Below are 17,947 nucleotides of genomic sequence, written 5' to 3'. Positions count from 1 at the left end.
AATGCCCAGGCCCAGAGTTCAAACCCCATGACCGACAAAAAAAAAAAACAAGGTTGACATTTAAGAGCCAAGCTGGGAAGTTATTGAAAATCATCATTTTCAACTCCTTCATTTTACAGATGAAGGCACTAAGACCCAAAGAGTGGAAGGCATTTGTTAGGTTACACAGAATCATTCACAAATCTCTTGAGACTCATGTTAGCTTGCTCTTCTCTAACAATAATCCTTATATAACGTATCTCTATCTATCTATCTATCTATCTATCTATCTATCTATCTATCTATCTATCTATCTATCATCTATCTCTTATCTACCTGCCTATCCTCTTAATATGAGATGTTGCCTTTAAAATGGTAACAATTGTCAAAATCTACAGAGCCTGTGAGGTAAGCCAGGCATACTAAAGTCTGCATGAATCAGTTCTATATTGAAATTGTACCTTCAGCCAGGCTTTTTACTGGCTATTTTGAAATTGGAGTCTCATAGTTTTTTTCCCTACCTGGATTATTTCTAAACTTCAGTTTCCTCTAGCTCTCAGCCTCCTGAGTAGTTAAGATTTCAAGCATGAGCCACCACCACCCAGCTTTGAATGACTTCTTTAATACATTTATGCAACATCCTCATGGCAGTGTTATTAAAGTTTCTCATAAGTGATGATGGGTAAGGAAATTAAAAGAGAGGAAGAGACAAGTTCAAAGTCAATTAGTCAGTAGATTCTATAAGACCCTGGAATTCACTGTCCTGTGTGATAATTCCATAACACCTCTCACCCTTTCACTGGTGCCAACAGGGATTTGGACCACATCATCAACTTGGAGAGGAGGGGTGCCACAAGTTTTAGTTAGGTGTTTGAGGGTGTTCCAGGCTAGGCATCCATAGACTTACTCTGGGAACTCCAGGAAGTAGCTTAGTGGATTGTCTCTGGATCTAATTATCTTTATACTCACCAGCCCCTTGCTCCCCAGCCTTTTCTGGAATATACCCAATGTCCTTGGCACAGACAAAGGTGTTGGATGGGGAAGAGGACTTGCTAATTAAGAGTGCATTTTAAGTGTCAGATGCTGCATGAAGCCAGGTGGGAGGAGAAAAGAGAGGGAGATGAGGATGAATAAAAGATGCTCATTTAGGAGGACAGGCCCTACTCTCACTAGAGAATTTTTGCAGTCACCATAACTCTGTGTGCATCTGCCATTAATGCTCATCAAATGAACATGGAGAGCATCCAGCAGAATCAATAGAGGAGGCCCACACAATCCTTACTGCTCTGCTGGCACTGGGACCTTAGAGTTTGTGTAAAAATCTCTGTGTGAGGAATTGACATGACCAGCATTTTGGCTGAGGATCTAAGCTTTCCTAAGTCTCTTCCCACTCCCTGACCCAAGCCAACGGTATTTCGGGGAATGTCTCGAGTCTACTAACAACACAGTCATCCTGCTCCTGCAGTCTGGGTCACTTTGTTGGAGAACCAAGTGCCTTTCTGGTCCTCAGTGATCCAGCTAGTAAAGGAGGGGTTTGGATGAGGTTCCTTGTCACAAACTCAATCCGAATCTGATTTTCTTTCTTCCAGACTTCCCAGTGACTAACATACAAGGCACTTCTTCCCAGAAGTTCTCCCCGATCATCCTGAGTGGAGAAAGCACTGTCTCCTCTGCACCCACTTTACTTTTAGGAAACTCGATGTGGGCTCTCTGGTTTTGGAGTTGCGGGTGCCTACCTCGTTGTCTCCTCTCTGGATGTTTCTTGAGGATACTAACTATGTCTGGTGATCTCTATTATTTTTCCCCAGCACCTTGCTACAATAGGCACTCAGAAAGTGTCTCGTGAATGATTCGGTCCAATTTTGAACAGTGAGGTTAAAGCAAAACAGGGACATTCAGGACATAAAAATACCAAAGGCACTAATTTTTGTCTCTGTGGCTAATGGTCAGAGAGTCAGAGGACAGAATGTGTTCCTGGTGGGGGTGGGGAAGAGCAGGCTCTTTGGACTTGAGGTAATCGCTTTTGAATTCTGATGACAGCAATTACTAGCTGAATATCTGGGGCAAAAATGGAACTTTTGCACTTTGCCTCTGTGGAACTTCATTTCCTGCTCCGTGTCTTTCTTTAAACATGCTGTTATTCTTAAAAGACAGTGAATAGAGTAGCGTTGGCATACAATGGCAATACAAATGGAAGTTCATTTTTGAGATGCTGGCAGGTCTAGGAATAAAATTAAGGATGAAAATGTAGGAAATGACTGGAAACTATATATATATATATACACATATATATGTATATACATATATATATATATATATATATATATATATATATATATATATGTACCCTGAAGGCAGCTCATTTGATGTGTTAAGAGCTAGAATGAAGGCTTAGATAAAGCCCAAGTCCTCCTCAAACTCACTGGCAAAAAAAAAAAAAAATGACTTTACAGATCTTAAATCCCCATTAGCTTAGATGATAGTAAGAAATGACAGTCCCTCTGACAAAGATCTGATTCCAGATTTAGAACGAGTTGCCCCAGATTGCTCTTATTGGTGCCCACTTTGTGAATCAGCAGGGCACAAAGGTTCTGGAAGCTACCTGGCTCATGCTTAATCCTTGGCTTAAGTTCTCTCCTTCCCCCACCTATCGTCTCCCCACTAAAAATAAAATGTGAAGGGTCTCTTAATAAGGAAATTAAAATCTGAAACAGGACTCTTCCCACATCCCTCCTCCCTGCTGAAGTTTTTTATTTTTCCAGGGGCTCCCAGTGCCTGGTTTTCCTGTTGTCCTTGGAAGCCCAGTTCCCTGGTTAGCAAGGTAAAATGTTTATACATCGGTAGGGTGCCCTCACCTCAGAACCTTCCAGAGGCTGCAGACTCAAGCTCAGGCCGCCCCTCTTCTCTTCACAGTTGAGAGAAAAGAAGCAAGGAATGAGAAAAGCCAGATGCTGTAAACATACAGCTAAGAGTAAGAGGTAGCTTAGCCCGGAGGGGGGGGGGGGGGGGGGGGGGGATGGGCAGAGAGGACAGGCAAAGAAGGGTTTTCAGTACAACCAAGGAGGAAATACATTAAGGGAAATGAGAACCTTGAAGCACTGACTTCAGGAATTCAGAGGGTTACATTTGCCTGGAGTCTAAGTGGCAAAAGGAAACCACTGATGGGCTAGTATTAGTGGTGATGGGCCTTTATTTCCACAAGAAAATATCTTGATTCACCGAATTCACATTCCAATGGTTGGATGAATGGGAAGTACCTCTGGAGCATCAACCCAGGACCAGGGATCGGACACCAAAGATATAGATTTAGCATGCCAAGTCAGTTTTCCTGGATACAAATCACACCAGCTTTTTTTTGTTCCATGGCCTCATGGAACTGTTAAAGTAGGGATCCAGATGAAATGAATCTCCCACTAGAATTTAAGAACTCTTTTGTTCATGGTTTTGTTCCTGGTATGTAGAAGCTACTCAGAAATCTGTGTTCATTTGAATGACAACCTTACTCCATTCCATACTGCTGCATGCTCCGGTTCCCTCTCCTCCAATTCTCTCCATATAGGTCACAGAACATGATTCTCTGAGGAAACACGGGTATAAGTATGCCTCCTTTCTCTGTCTTTCCCTACAGTTGTTGAGCAAGATAGAGACATGGCTTAAAATGGTACAAGGTCATTTGAACCATCTTGGTGGAACTAGAGAATAATCCTGGGGTCATACTCTCACTCAACAAGGTAGAAGGCCACATACCACTCTGCATGTAATCTTCATATCATTGGCAAACACCTGCCTCAGATTATGACCCTGTAGAACTAGACAATACAAATGTCAAGAACCATTTTGTAGGCTAATAAAATATCGGGTCACAATGTCTAGAAGGAGAGGAGTTGGGCTCCATGTGTGGAAAAGGGCTTCTTCTGGGCCTCCTGTTAAGGCTTTGGTCATTGGAACCCTGGTTGATTGGCCTTGTTTTATTTGGTCAGTACTGGGATTTGAACTGAAGGCTTGGGTGCTTTTGCTTAGCTTTTTCACTCAATGCTAATGCTCTACCAATTAGTTAATGCTCCAACTAGGGCTTTTTGCTGGTTAGTTGGAGATAAGAGTCTTATAGAGTTTTCTGCATGGGCTGGCTTCAAATCTTGATCCTCAAATCTCAGCCTCCTGAGAAGGAGGATTACAGGCATGAGTCATTGATGCCCAGTGCCTGATGGTTTCTTATTCAGGGTTCTAGTTTTAGAACATTTTAAATGTTCACCTGCATTCATTTATGTGATGTCCTTGAATCATGATTACATTTCCATTATTCTCTCCTGTCCACTCTTCTCTCTCACTAGTTCATTCTGTTCCCCTTTCTACTTTCATGTCTGATATTCAGGCTTGTTGCAAATTCCAGTTGGAGTTTTTCTCTCCTAAGATATTTGACATACTCTTGGCTACTTCCCATCTTCCTTTAGGTCTTTTGTGGACTAAACACTAGTATGCCCCATGCATACAAACCCTCAGTTGCTCAGAATATGGCTGTGTTCGATAACAGGGTCTTTAAAGAAGTCTCACCTTACAGTGAGATCATTAATGGATCCCATTACAACTTGTGTCCTACCAAATTAAAAAAAAAAAGATAATTAGGCCAGGTGCTGGTGACTTATGCCTATAATCCTAGCTCTAGGAGGCTGAGATCTGAGGATCATGGTTTGAAGTCAGCCTGGGTAGGAAAGTCTGCAACTCTTATCTCCACGGAAAAAGTCAGAAGTGGCACTGGGGTTTAAGTGGGTAAAGCATTAGCTTTGAGCACAGAAAGGTTCAGGGACAGCATCCAGGCCCTGAGTTCAAGTCCTGGGGCCTGCAAAAAAGTAAATAAACTAAATAACACAGATAATTAGGGCGTAGACGAGTATGACAGGAAGACCATGTGAAGATTCGGGAAAAAAGATGGCTACCTACAAGCCCAGGAGACAGTATTCTAGAAAAAAAGAAACACACCATGCTGCTACTTGTATTTCAGGTTTTAGTCTTCAGAAGTCTAAGAAACAAGATCTCGGTTGTTCAGCCACCTAGCAAACAATCACACCCTCATTCTGCAACCCTTCTAAGTTCTGCCACTGTGATTCCTCTAAAAATCTATTCTACCTTCCACTGCCTTGCTCTCGGTCCTCTTAATATAGCGCATCAATTACTCAATTACTATTTTGGGAAGAGTGCAGTATATGAGGTGATGTGGTCACACTCCTTGCGGGGAAGGGATGTGTCTGCAGGAATGAAGCCCTTGCTGTAGAACCAGCACGTAGACAGCAGCTTCCATGCTGAGGCTTCTCAGATCTCCAACTGCAACCTCACACAGTAGCTGCTATCTGCAGAGAAGAAAACGGAAGCCTTGGAGAGGGGAGATCTTCTTCCAACATCACACACACTCATTCCAGCAGGACTGGAATTCAAGGTAGCCTGAGTTCCCTCCACATTTGAGGCGTTCCATAGCGATGCCTCCATCCTGTGGGATTTTTTTTTTCTATGTGTTTGTTTTTTCTGGGATTGTTTTATGTTACCATTTGGCCTTTTTAAAAAGAATCATTATTTAAGGAGAATTAGGGAACAATGACAATTTATATCTACATCTATCTGTATTTATAACTATCTGTCTCTCTCTCTATTATATCTATATAATATTTATAATATTGTTTTTCTCCTTGGGAAAGTAGATACCAGAGGAGAGAATGCCCTATCCAGGTCCTGTCTCCCCTGTGAAAAAGTAGCATTTTCAAGTAAGTAATGACAAAAACAACAGTTTCCAAAAGCCTCTATGTAGCCACCTCTCTGTTAAGCACAGATTTCCCATGTGGAGCCCTTAAAAACCCTGTCAAAGGAGCTTTATCATTATGCTTTTGGGAGATAAGGAAACTGAGGTACAGGCTAAGTGACTTTGTCTCTAAGAATCCTGTCTACAGATTGGGAAAACCAATTCTGCATGCCATGTGTTCAACTCTAGAGTGAAAACTTGACCTCTAGCTGCTTTCCTGCCTTATCATCACTTCCACCCTACACTTCAGGCTCTTGGACCCAGTTTCTGCTGCTGCTCTGCTGAGGGTCTCTGAGCTTTTCCACCTCGCCTGAGATGAGAGCCACAGCAGGTGTTCCTCGCAGAGGTCCTTTCCATTTTAGGCTCGAGATGCTAGGACTTGTTCCATCAGCCATCCCAGCCTGCTTCCCTCAGTTGGGCGCTATCAGGTCCTGGATGGGGGGAAACAGTTTTAGACCCTCCACTTTAAGGATACCCACTTGCTGTGGGAGAATTAAAGCAGAGGTGAGAGGATATGGTGATGAAAGGGGGAAAATTTAGGTCAGCAATCTGGTTTCTTTCAGGAGGCTAAAAAAAAAATTAAAAGCTAAAGGTTGAAGCAGGTCCCTCTCTGTTTTGTTTTGTTTTGCCTTCCATGATTTAATCGCTGGTATCAAAGCCACAGAGGAATGCTTGAGAGAGCAATCCTATGGAAAGCTTTTATCTGTTCAGAGGAGAATGATTAAAACAGACAGATTTGGGTTAAGTATAGCCATGGTCCCTGCGCTAGGTTCAGCTGGGGGTGGGGTGGGGGGGGTGGCTCCTCAAAAATGACCTGAAGGACTCAGTACCACTAGATATTCAGAGGAACGCGGGGTGCTCCTGGGTAGCACTAGAGCGCAAGAGGAAACATTTCTCTGCCTCCTCAGTCCTCTGGACTCCCACTGGCTCAAAGGATTCCCCTTAGGCTCAGGGGAAGGAGGTCTTAAAAGGAACTCCCCAGTGGAAGGACATGCCAATGTGTACTTCTATCTGGGCATCCATGATTCTTGGAATCAGAGAAGCAGCAGCATTAAAAACAAAATAACCATGGAGAAAGTCACACAGTCAAGACTGGCTCAAGGGCTTCCTATGGTTTGCTTATATCGATGTACAGGGAGGACCAGGACCGCAGGGAACAATGACATCAGCACCCAAAAACGTCATCTGCATCTACTCTCTCTGCATCTACTCTCCTGCGTTCATTTCTCTTGGCTAGGAACAATTAATTATCTGAGGCTCCATGACTAGATGGGTCTGTTCACTTTTTCTTTTTCTTTTTTTTAACTAACTGTGTGAGCTTGGATGAGTCAATTTACTTCTCCAAGTATTAGTTCTCATATGTGTACTGTGGGCGAGGAAAACTCTTATCCTATACACTACACAGATCTCTGGGGAGGGAGAAGGAAGATAAATGGAAAACTTCTTTAAACAATTCAGATACGAGGCAAATTTGAGAAGAGTATGCCTAAGGTATACTCTAAGTGCACCCTAAGTATACCTAAGAGTATAACCATAATTATGACAAACAGACATATGCAATGTATTTGGGATGACAACATGCCTCTGAAGGCTCAGTACATACCCGTCCCTCTCTGGCTCGTGATCCTCTAGACTGTCTCTCTTACAAGCAGTTTGCTTAGGCATAGAGGTAGGTAAACAAGTCTGAAGTCAAATGTTGGCTTTTCCATTTACAGACCATGTGAGACTGAAACTCAGGGAATCTCTCTTCAGTTTAGACGTCTCATCTATAAAATGGGTCTAGCACTTCTTCTTTTGACAGTTGTAGAGGGAACTAATGAGATAATGAATGTGCCAGGGCATGGCCCAGGGCCATTAGCTATATAACAAGCGTTAAAACATATGTACAAGTGTACTGGGGAGTCAGATTAATCTGCTCGAACCCCAGCTCTGCTCCTTGTTAGCTGTATAGCCTTGGGCAAAAACTCTGCTCCTTGTTAATTTCCTCGTATGTAAACTGATATAACAAGTACTTCACACACAGGGCCATTTTGAAAATTTACTGTGAGACTACAAACACTCATTTGCATAGCGTGCAGTGAATGTAATTATACTTTTTATTGATATTCATAATAAATGCCTGACATTTTCCCTCAGAACTGGGACTATTTTATTTTTCCCTTTTATTCTGTGCTGGTACACTGAACCCTTTCTGTCATTGCTCTTCCAACTAGAGACCTATGTTCATTGTTTTGTTTTTTTATTTTATTAATGAAATTGGTGCATTATCAACTTAGAAATGGAAGTGGAGGAGGAGAGAAAAAGACAAGGAATAAAGGGAAAGTAGAAGAGGGCAAAAAGAGAAGCACTGTTCAATTTAAGACACTCTCAAAAGTTACATGGTTCAAACCATGCCTTGTGAACTAGGTGGTGTTTATGATGGATCTATCTTGGAAGGGAGACCCTACCTTTGGTCATTCTGAGGATGACCTAAAAGCTCCTCTCTTCACTCACTCATCAGAGACAATGATATCATTTCCAAGGGAACTCTCAAGGACTAGTACCTCCTGTGGTCTACAACCTTCATGGACACCCCAATCCTTTACTCTTCACCATAGAATCAGGCAGAGTCTGGGCTGGAAACTCCTTTGCTAATCTTCCTTTTCCTTCCTTCCTTCATTCTTTCTTTCCTTCTTTCCTCCCTCCCTTACTTCCTTCTTCCCTCTCTCCCTCTCTCCCTCCATCCTTCCCACCTTCTCTCCCTCCTTCTCTCCCCATCCTTCTTTCTTCTTTCTTTCTTTTTCCTTTCTTCCTTCCTTTTTCTTTTATCATCCACTTTAGCAACTAATCTCAACCTTAAATCACTTCTAGAACCAGAGAACTCCCTACCACCTGAGAAAACCTTCACATCTTTTAAGTATTTCTCAGAGTTCTCTTAGAAGAGCCTAAACCACTTCCTCTCCTTCCCAGGATCTGGTTTCCCAAATTTCTCAGCGTTATTTGATCCCTTTTCTCCCCAGTCAGACCCGAGGATGTCCAAGGCTTTGGACTATGTTCTCCCTGAGCTCTTCCATTTTCCAAATGAACACTCACAATGTATACATGTATAATGCCACTGATCCCTTCAACATGCATTCCTGGAGCATCTGCTCTATCAGATCCTTTCTAGAAGTTCATAGTATGGAGCCTTAACCTTCTTCATAGACACTTTACTTTCCTTAATGCTGGTACTACACTTAGTGACACACATTGGTAGAAGAGACTAGAGACTGTTAAATTAGAAAAACTATGAACCCGTTTTCTTACCATGCCCTCAGAATTGCTTCTCTGATTCACTCTAATGCCAGTCATTTCTAAAGGATAAGAACTGTATGCATTATCTTATTAAATTAACCTAAGTACTCCTAATATAACATTCCTCGGTCCCTTAATGAGTGAGGAAACTGAGTTTCCAGAAGGTTGCAGTGACTTAGCAGAGTTCACTTAATCTGTAAACATCCAAATAGTGAGAGCCCGCTCTCTGAGTCTGAAGCTATCGCTTAGCCAAAGCTCTACATTTTCTGTGGAAAACATAAGCAATAATTCTATTAAAGTTAGTTACTTATTTTTTACATGGATGATTTAAAAATCCCCTCCACACTGATGATCACTCTGTTGGTTATACTGACAGAATCATGTTAATGTTCTGTGAAAAATTTCAAGCATACAAAGCACATTTGTTATTTCATTTGCTTCTCTTAAGATTCTTTAAAAGGGAGAAAATACAAAATGATAATGTTGCTTGTACAAATAGAAAAAGTGAGGCTCCAAGATTGGAGAGTGAATTGTTCACTATCACAGCATGTGAGAGGCAGAACCAGGACTTGAGCCCTGGGCTTCAATTGAGGACACAATGACACCCTGTTTGCACCAACTTCTTCACATCATACTCCCCAGTCATAATCTCCTCGTTTCCTCCACACTGCTCACCAGATCTACACTTAACCAGTAACTTCACATTAATCGAAAGGGAGAAGCTGGAATTGAAGAGTAACACATGTGTACACTGTAGCAAACAGACACCACACCGTCTTACCGCGCACACAAGAAGCTACATTAGAAAGAAGTGCAACTTTCTGATTTGGAGCTGCAGCACTGTCCACATACAATGAACATCGGGCAAGGGAGGTTCCAGAAGCCATGTTTGGTATGCTTAGGGTACAATGGCTGGCAAGTAGAAGGCACTGATTAATGTTTTTTTTAATATACACATACACACATAAACATGTAAGGCAGATAGACTAAGCGTGCACGTGAGGGTGTTTGTCAAAGACAACACAATGGATAGTCTTGTGTTTAAAAATACTACTCGGGAGCAAACAGATCTGTTAAATTCTGGCTCCAACATGACCTCAATGTGGCTCTGATTGGAAGGATGTAATAATATTAGCTGAACAATTAACCAAGTATCTGGCACAAACATCCAAGAAATCAGCATTGTAATGCCTGGGTGTGAAAGCAAGAAAGACCAAATGCAGGTGGGAAGAAACACAGAAAGGAGATAGAATTGAAGAACACGAAAGAGATGGGTGTAGCCAGTAAGGTCAGAAGCATCTTTCAGTCGTTCCTGCGAAGCCATCCAGACACATCTACTAAATCCCAGAAAGGACAATATCTATTCTCAGTATTTCAGAGATCTCAAAAACGATGTCCACTTGCACTGTTGAGGAAGGAAAGGGCACATCCCTTATACGGTACCCTTCACTCAGTTTTGCTTTAATCATAATGTGGCTTCTCTTGGTAAATTCATTTATATTTCTTGTTTGTGTGTGTGTGCATGTGTGTGCATGCACGCGCTGCACATTTGAAATTTGAAAAACTATGTCTTACTACCATCTGTTCTGACACAATGATAGCACTAATAGGTACTCTGCACGTGTAGTTATGTGGCTACAGCTCAAAATGTGGATAAGTTCACATGCCCATAGGATAGAGGGGTGTTTATATCTTCAATGATGTTTATAACTTAAAATCTCAGCTCTATCATCATATACAACAAAATTTAGGCAAGTCAGGATCTTTGTCTGAAGGGCTTTGCTTTTCTTATTTCATGCAATCATCATGCTCTTACCCACTATAAAGGGTACAGGAAAAGCATACATGAGAGTTTGTGCTTCATATACGACATTCACCATTATTGCAGCTCTCTTCAACACCCATGTTCCAGTACCTTCCTCCCTTCTTAAAATGTCACTGGATTCATTTTCTTAAAGCATTGTTTTCCATTATTCCCCCAAATATACCCCTTCCTGAATAAATAAGTAAATGAAAATTCATAGTTATGTTGGCATAGAGATATACACATTATGATTGCATTGACTTAGATACAAATATAATTAAGAAAGATATTCTGATATAAATATATTCTTATTCATGTAATATTATACATACGTATTTTATACATGTATATTATCTTATCCATGTTTTCTTATTGTTATTAATGTATTATTGCATATATTATTATTATTATTATGGCTTTTATGTATTTGTGTGTCAGTACTGAGGCTTGAACCCAGGGCCTGAGCATTGTCTGTCAGCTTTTTTCACTCAAGACTAGTGCTCTACCACTTGAACCATAACTACACTTCTGGCTTTCTGGGTAGTTAATTGGAGATAAGAGTCTCATGGACTTTCCTGCCCCGGCTGACTTTGAACCACGATTCTCAGATCTCAGACTCTTGAGTAGCTAGGATTACAGGAGGGAGCCACCAGCACCCAGAAATTGTGACTTTAACAGTGGTTTCTGCAAGAATTGTGGAGCTTTGGCATTGTGATAGCCATTCCTAAAGAGCTCATTTCCCTTTTGGGGGTGTGGTTGCTGGGCCATTTGCAAAATTAGCCTTGGTGGAAGAAAAGGAGCACCTGCCGCCAACCAGGGGAGCTGAGAGGGACGGGCAGATTCCCAGGTGGGCCAGCCAAGTGATGCACACTTCATACCTGACACAGGGCCACAGCAAGTTATGTAAAAACAACCCCAGACAGTGTGGGCTGAGATCTGGAAACAAACGCTCCTCTCTAGGGTGAGCCTGCCATCACCTCATCTTGGCCTACGGAGAAGGGTGAGCCCTTCAGGGAGAGAGATGGCAAAAGGAGATAAGAAAAGGGCAAGGCCAGACAAGCAGAGCTCTACTTTGCAGGGCTGAGCCACCCAGCATTACACTCCACGGCAGGGTAAGACATGAGAGCCGGTGCTTACCGGTGGTTGCTGTGTAGAAGGCATGGAGCTAAGTTTCTTGCATGAATTACCACAGGGAATCCTCATAGTAATCCAAGCAGGGAGATATTACGATTGGAAATATTATTATGAGAAAAGGGAGACTTAACTAGCTTAAGCTTGAGTAATTTGTTGGCAAGGGGCAGGAATGGGGGTTCCACTCCAGGCAATCTGAATTCAGTGGTCATACTTGTAACTAGCAAATTGACTGGCCAGCCAGAGAAAAACTGGTGACTTGAGGACAGGGGGCCCTTTTTTAATGATAGATTAAGTACTATATAGTGAGGCAAGCCCTACAGCAGAAGCACAAATAGTGCTTATGGAGAAAACACTGCTTCTGAGCAGCAAGCTCAAGGAAATTTCCCTTGGATGAATCTCAGAGATCTGAGCCTGGGTGAGATACAGGCTTTGAGAGAGGTCAATCTGGGAGACCTTTAAGCACAAGATGAAGTATGAGCAAAAGATAGAGCTATGAAGTCACATGTAGGCAGCCCTGGGAATGAGGAAGACATCTGTATTACATAGGATAGAGGCTACACATAGACACACTACGGAACACAGAGGAAAGGAAGCAGCCAGGGCTGCCTGAGACTAGATCACAAAGGGCACGTATGGTGTGCCAAGAGATCTGAGGTTACTCCACAGATAGAGGGGCATCTTTGCTGGCTTTCGAAAGAAGGCGTCTAGAGATGAGGCTCATTAGCTAGAGATGCTACCTTCTGCTTCATTCATAGAATGACTGCGATGACACAGCTAGGACTGCTATGTCAGGCCAAACTCTCCTTTGGCAATCTGATGGGATTCAGCATTATTAATGAAGAGGGTAGAATGCAAGCGGAATTTTGGAGAAGGGTGATAGGTGTATTAAACCGGATGTTAACTTTCGGTTGTTTTGGTAGCTGCTAAAATATCATGAATCATAACTCAGCTCAGGATGAGAGGGGGAAAACATGGGAGAATTCTGGAAGGGGTGACACTGATTGAGATGCATTGTACTCATAATCTGACAGAGGAAACTGTAACCTCTTTGGACAACTACTTAATTTTTAAAATTTTTCTTTTTTAAAAAAAGAGCTTGAGGGCTGTTCTAGATAGATGAAAGGTATTGTAGACACTTATTCTGGCTCAGGGTGATTAGCTCAGCTTTGAGACGGGTTCCTATTTGACCTCGATTAAATTTCATTTATCTTTGGCCTTTTAGTTTCCCTATCTGTTCAGTTTGGAAAAAGATGATGTAGAGTTGATCTCCAAGTTCCTTTCAGATCCCATTAGGCTATCACATAAACTTGTGCAAGGGCTGGAATTGGCTTCCCCCACTCAGTCCTTAGCTTGGGCCTGACACAAGGTAAACCTAATAGACAAAACTGTTGATTGTGTAGAGTAGATTGAAGCTTGAACTGAAGACTATGGTGGAATGCTTAGAAGATTTTAACCCAGAAGCTTAAAAGCAATGAACACTTCTTTTTAAAAAAAGGTATAAAAGCAAGTAAGTCAGTAACCCAGACAAGGTGCTATTTCCTTTCTGGCCATGTATGAGGTTGAGGAACTGAAAGAGCACAGAAGAGAAAAGATCGATGGAGAGGAGGCTAAGGACAGCCAAGGTCAAGTGGAAATGAAATGTCAAAAGCAAGGAGGTGGGAATGCATTCTAGGAATGCCAAGTAGTTCTGTTTAATATGAAGAAGTTATGTAAGTCAGTGATGATCTTAGTGAGACTTTGACTTCAGAAGGATATTTACGACTGCTTGCAGATATTTTTGGTTTTCCTAACTCTGGAATGAGAGGAGGCTGCTTGCTGCTTTTGCATCTAATGAGTAAAAGCCTGGAGATGTTCATGAACATCTTGTGATTCACACATGATGACCCAATAAGGATTGACCTGACAAAGGTGCTAAGATTGAGAAAGCCTAATATGAAGCACCAAGGAAATGTATTGTAGAAAATGATTTGGGCAGCAAACTTGGTCAGTTAACGGAGTTCAGACATGACATTAGGGGATTTTATGGTGGAATTGTTAGAATGTGGACCCTAAGGATTGCTTCTACCATTAACCTACCACACATCTTCGGAAGCTCGCTTAAAATTCTTCATATCTCATTGGAAAAATCGGTATATGAACAGTGCCTTCTTCAGGGATTTATAGGGAGCAGTAAAAAGATGTCAGGAATGACAACTAAATTAGGTATTATTACTGTATGCCAGCAATAGTTCAAGTTGTTGAACAGCTCCTTCAGTTGCTGAGTGCCCGCCAGCTGGGCACTGGTGGCTCACACCTGTAATCCTAGCTACTCAGGAGGCTGAGATGTGAGGGTTATGGTTGAAAGCCAGTCTAGGCAGAAAAGTCTCCATGAGACTCTTATCTCCAATTAACCACTCAAAAACCAGAAGTGGAGCTGTGGCTCAAAGTGGTAGAGTGCTAGCCTTGATCGAAAAGAGCTCAGGTATAGCGCCGAGGCCCCAAGTTCAAGCCCCACAACCTAAAAAAAAAAAAAGAAAAGAAAAGGAAAAGGAAAGGAAAATGATTGAGAGCCACATGGTCATTATTTGATCCGGGTATCCATCTAACCAATAATCCTTTGTCAATTGGGTTCCATTTCTGCCGGCACTACAGGCTGGATGGGCTTAGGTTTTCCTTTCCCTTTGGTAAGCAATTGGGACCATGTCTCTCAGTTTTTCACAAGGCCTAGGCCAACATGGACTGCCTCTGCAGTTTAGACTGTGCTTGGTTTTAATCAGTAAGTAGAAGGAGTTAAGGAAAGCAGGCCCTGGGACAGATGGAAAGATGGGAGCCTTCTGTGAAAGCCACTGCCCATGAAACACATTGTTAACGAGGATTCCAAGGACAGAATGAGGCCACATTTCAGAGGCTTGTTTGAGCTACTGATACTGTTGTCTTGGAAGCCCTTGTTTGTAAACAGATATTTTTACTGACACTGGGCTTTGTAAGAGGGCAGGCAAAGTCAGGGCTGGCTGTCGGGGTTGGAGAAAAAGACAGGTTGTGTTCAAGGACTTTAGACCATGTGTTTGTTGTTGAGAATACAAAGACCTTACTGTATTAAATGAAAATGCTTGTTTTACAAGGTGAGGGGGAATATGATAGGTACACGTTGAAAATGCTTCGGAAACTAAACAACCCCTTGCAAAGAGGGCTTCCTGCTACATCCTACACCCCAAAGCACAGGCTGAGCACTGCTGAACAGGGCCTTTGCGAGGCAGTGAACAAAAAGAAGCCAAGTGAGTGGCAGCTGTCTTCTCTTTCTGTGCAATCAGGCCTCTCGTTCTCTATTGCTTGTCCACCACCTGCTGATCTGAGGGCATGGTCACTGATCTAAAATATTGTTGATAAGGGAACTTCTGGTAGTGTAGATCCAGACTCAAAGCACCACCAGAACTACTTAGCATTATATAGTTATGCAGGAACAGCAAATTTGGAAGTGAATCTGGAAACTATGCTCTGAACGTGCATAGTTCCATGGAATGTTTCAGAGATTTTTTTTACTTGTTTTAAGGACACAAAGTAGCATAAAAAAGTAGAATTAGACTCTCCTTTTCCCCCAATCCTTAGCACAAAGTTTGGAGGGAGGAAGATTACATAAATGAATATAAGGAAGAAAGGAAGGAAAAGGAAGGTAGGGAAAGAGAAAGGAAGAAAGGAAAGAAATAAGAGAGAGAGGAAAAGAGGGAAGAAGGGAGAAAAGAGGGAAGGAATGAGGAAGAGAGGGAAAGAGGAAGAAAGGAAGGAAAAGAAAAAGGGGAGAGAATGAAGGAAGGAGAGAGGGGGGAAGGGCAGAAGGGTGAAAGAAAGAAAAGGAAGGAAGGACAGAGGAAGGAAGGACAGAGGAAGGAAGGAGGGAAGGAAGGAAGGAGAAAAGGAAAGAAGGAAGAAAGGAGGGAGGGAAGGAAGGAAAGAAGGGAGGAAGGAAGGAAGGAAGGAAAGAAAGAAGGAAGGAAGGAAGGAAGGAAGGAAAGAAGGAAAAATAGCAGAGTGGATGGATGATTTTATTCATGAGCAAAGTCCATTGAGAATAATTACCAGCAGGACCATTTCAGGCCACATTAGAAGTGAAATTGCCTATTTAAAAATCTCTGCAAAACTCAGAGACCAGAGTTTGAATAAACAAAGTTGTAGATTATATTTCTAAGGAATAAACTAATTCCTCCTCAGAGGAATAAAAGTTCCCAATTCTATTTATTCCAACAAGGATACAGATGAAGGAAAGTGCAATTCTTCAGTCTGATATGACAACTAAACATCAACATTCTCATTTCCACAGATCCCCTACAGTGATCAGATTTTAGAGCTGGGAACAGAATTTAGGAAATGACCTGGTATGCACCAGTTTTTCAACATTTTCACTCATCAGGGCCACACGTCCCTTTAAAAAAAACTGATGAAAATGTTACACTCTAGAAAAGTGTGTAAAACATCATTTTTTTGTAGAAACTGTCTCAAGGGTCACAATTTCTTCCTAAAGCCAAGTACAAGAAACACCTTTCCTCTGTTGACCTCAAATATGCTACTTTACTATTTTAGTCAGAGTCATAACAAAAACAGTAATATCAGCAATCAATGCACACCAAGGTAATGCTGTAATTGAGAGTCTTCTTGTGTCTTCACACGATCTCCTGTTATAATAGTCAGAGAAGTCTTTGGATACTACACACCAGATCTTATGATTCCATTGGTTGATGCTCTCAATGTATTTTCCCACTGTTAGTTACTGGGTTATTCTCTTTCTTTCCTCATGGTAATACAAAGTCTACAAGGGCAGAGGAACTGCTCTGTGTTATTCATGGCTAACCCTGACAGCACTGAGCACATGTTATATATTTATTGTTCTATGGAGGTCCAACGAGGATTTTTTTATGAACCCATGATATTATTACTAAACTACTGAAGGACCCTGAATCAACCTCTCATTATTCCTGGAACTCAGGATTCCTAGGAGAAAAAGAGTAAGTTGGATATTTTCAAACTATAAGTTTCAGCAACTGAATTCTTTCAAGATTAAGATAAATTCCATGTTCAAGAGAGTGGGGTCCAAATCCCAAGACATTATAGCACGATAGAAACAAGCGGTTAGTAAAACTGGAACCTAGTCCTTGTGTAACTTAGGGTGAGTTGATTGCTTTCTCTAGGTATTGGGTTCTCCATCTGTGAGATGAGAAGCTTGGACTAGACAGGTAGTAAATATATGTTATCTTCCACATAAGCATCTTTCCACAAATACTGGTGGATTCCGTGTTGTCACAGATGCTGAGAAAGTGTCACTGAACATGGCATGCTCTGCTCTTGGATGGGGAGAAGTCCCTGGGGTTCAGATGAGAGTTGGAGGAGCAGGGACACATTTATACAATTACACCTGGTCTTTTAGTAGCTTTTTACCGGGAAGGATTGGGAAAGCTGAGTTGGGGCCGGTGGAGTGGGGGGGGGGGGGGGGGCGGGGGAAGAGGCTTTAAAGCTAATGCAGATGGTAGATTGGCTCATTGGAAAGAAAAGGATGCAGAGGGATAGGAGAAGATGGTAACTCAGAGAAGTCAAGGCCCCATCTGATAGCTTGATGCATTCACAGCACAATTGTTTTCATTGTTTGACCTTTCCTAAGGTCCCTGCTATCCATTCTGAAAGAACCTCACCTTCACAGCACCCTCTTCTCCCATAGTTGGGGCTATCTCCAATTCATGTATTCATGTAACAAAGTTTACTCGGTATGTATAGTATGGCTAGCACTGAGCAAAATGATAAGAATTATGCAGAAATGAAGATAAGAATGTTCTCTGCTCCCCAAGGAGCTCCTCTGTCACTGGAGTGACAGGCAAGGACCAGAGCAATCATAATAATGTCATAAATGCTATACTAGGGAAATAAAACAGCCATTGGCACTTGATCTAGACAGTGATAGATTCAATTGTCCAATCTTCTTAGAACCAAACTCTTAAATGCTACTC

At 42.0% G+C, this 17,947-nt stretch overlaps 1 protein-coding gene across 1 annotated transcript in view; it reads right to left on the bottom strand.

Moving 5' to 3' along the window:
- Pappa (pappalysin 1) overlaps positions 1-17,947 on the bottom strand; it is a 223,955-nt gene that overhangs the window by 193,732 nt on the left and 12,276 nt on the right. The gene's annotated exons all lie outside the window — the stretch shown is intronic.

This window comes from Dipodomys spectabilis, unplaced genomic scaffold, assembly GCF_019054845.1.
Source record: "Dipodomys spectabilis isolate Male_0828 unplaced genomic scaffold, ASM1905484v1 ptg000046l, whole genome shotgun sequence".
In the NCBI taxonomy this organism is placed as follows: Eukaryota; Metazoa; Chordata; class Mammalia; order Rodentia; family Heteromyidae; genus Dipodomys; species Dipodomys spectabilis.
Note: the sequence above shows the minus strand (reverse complement) of the source record. Positions and strands in the feature narration are given on the sequence as shown.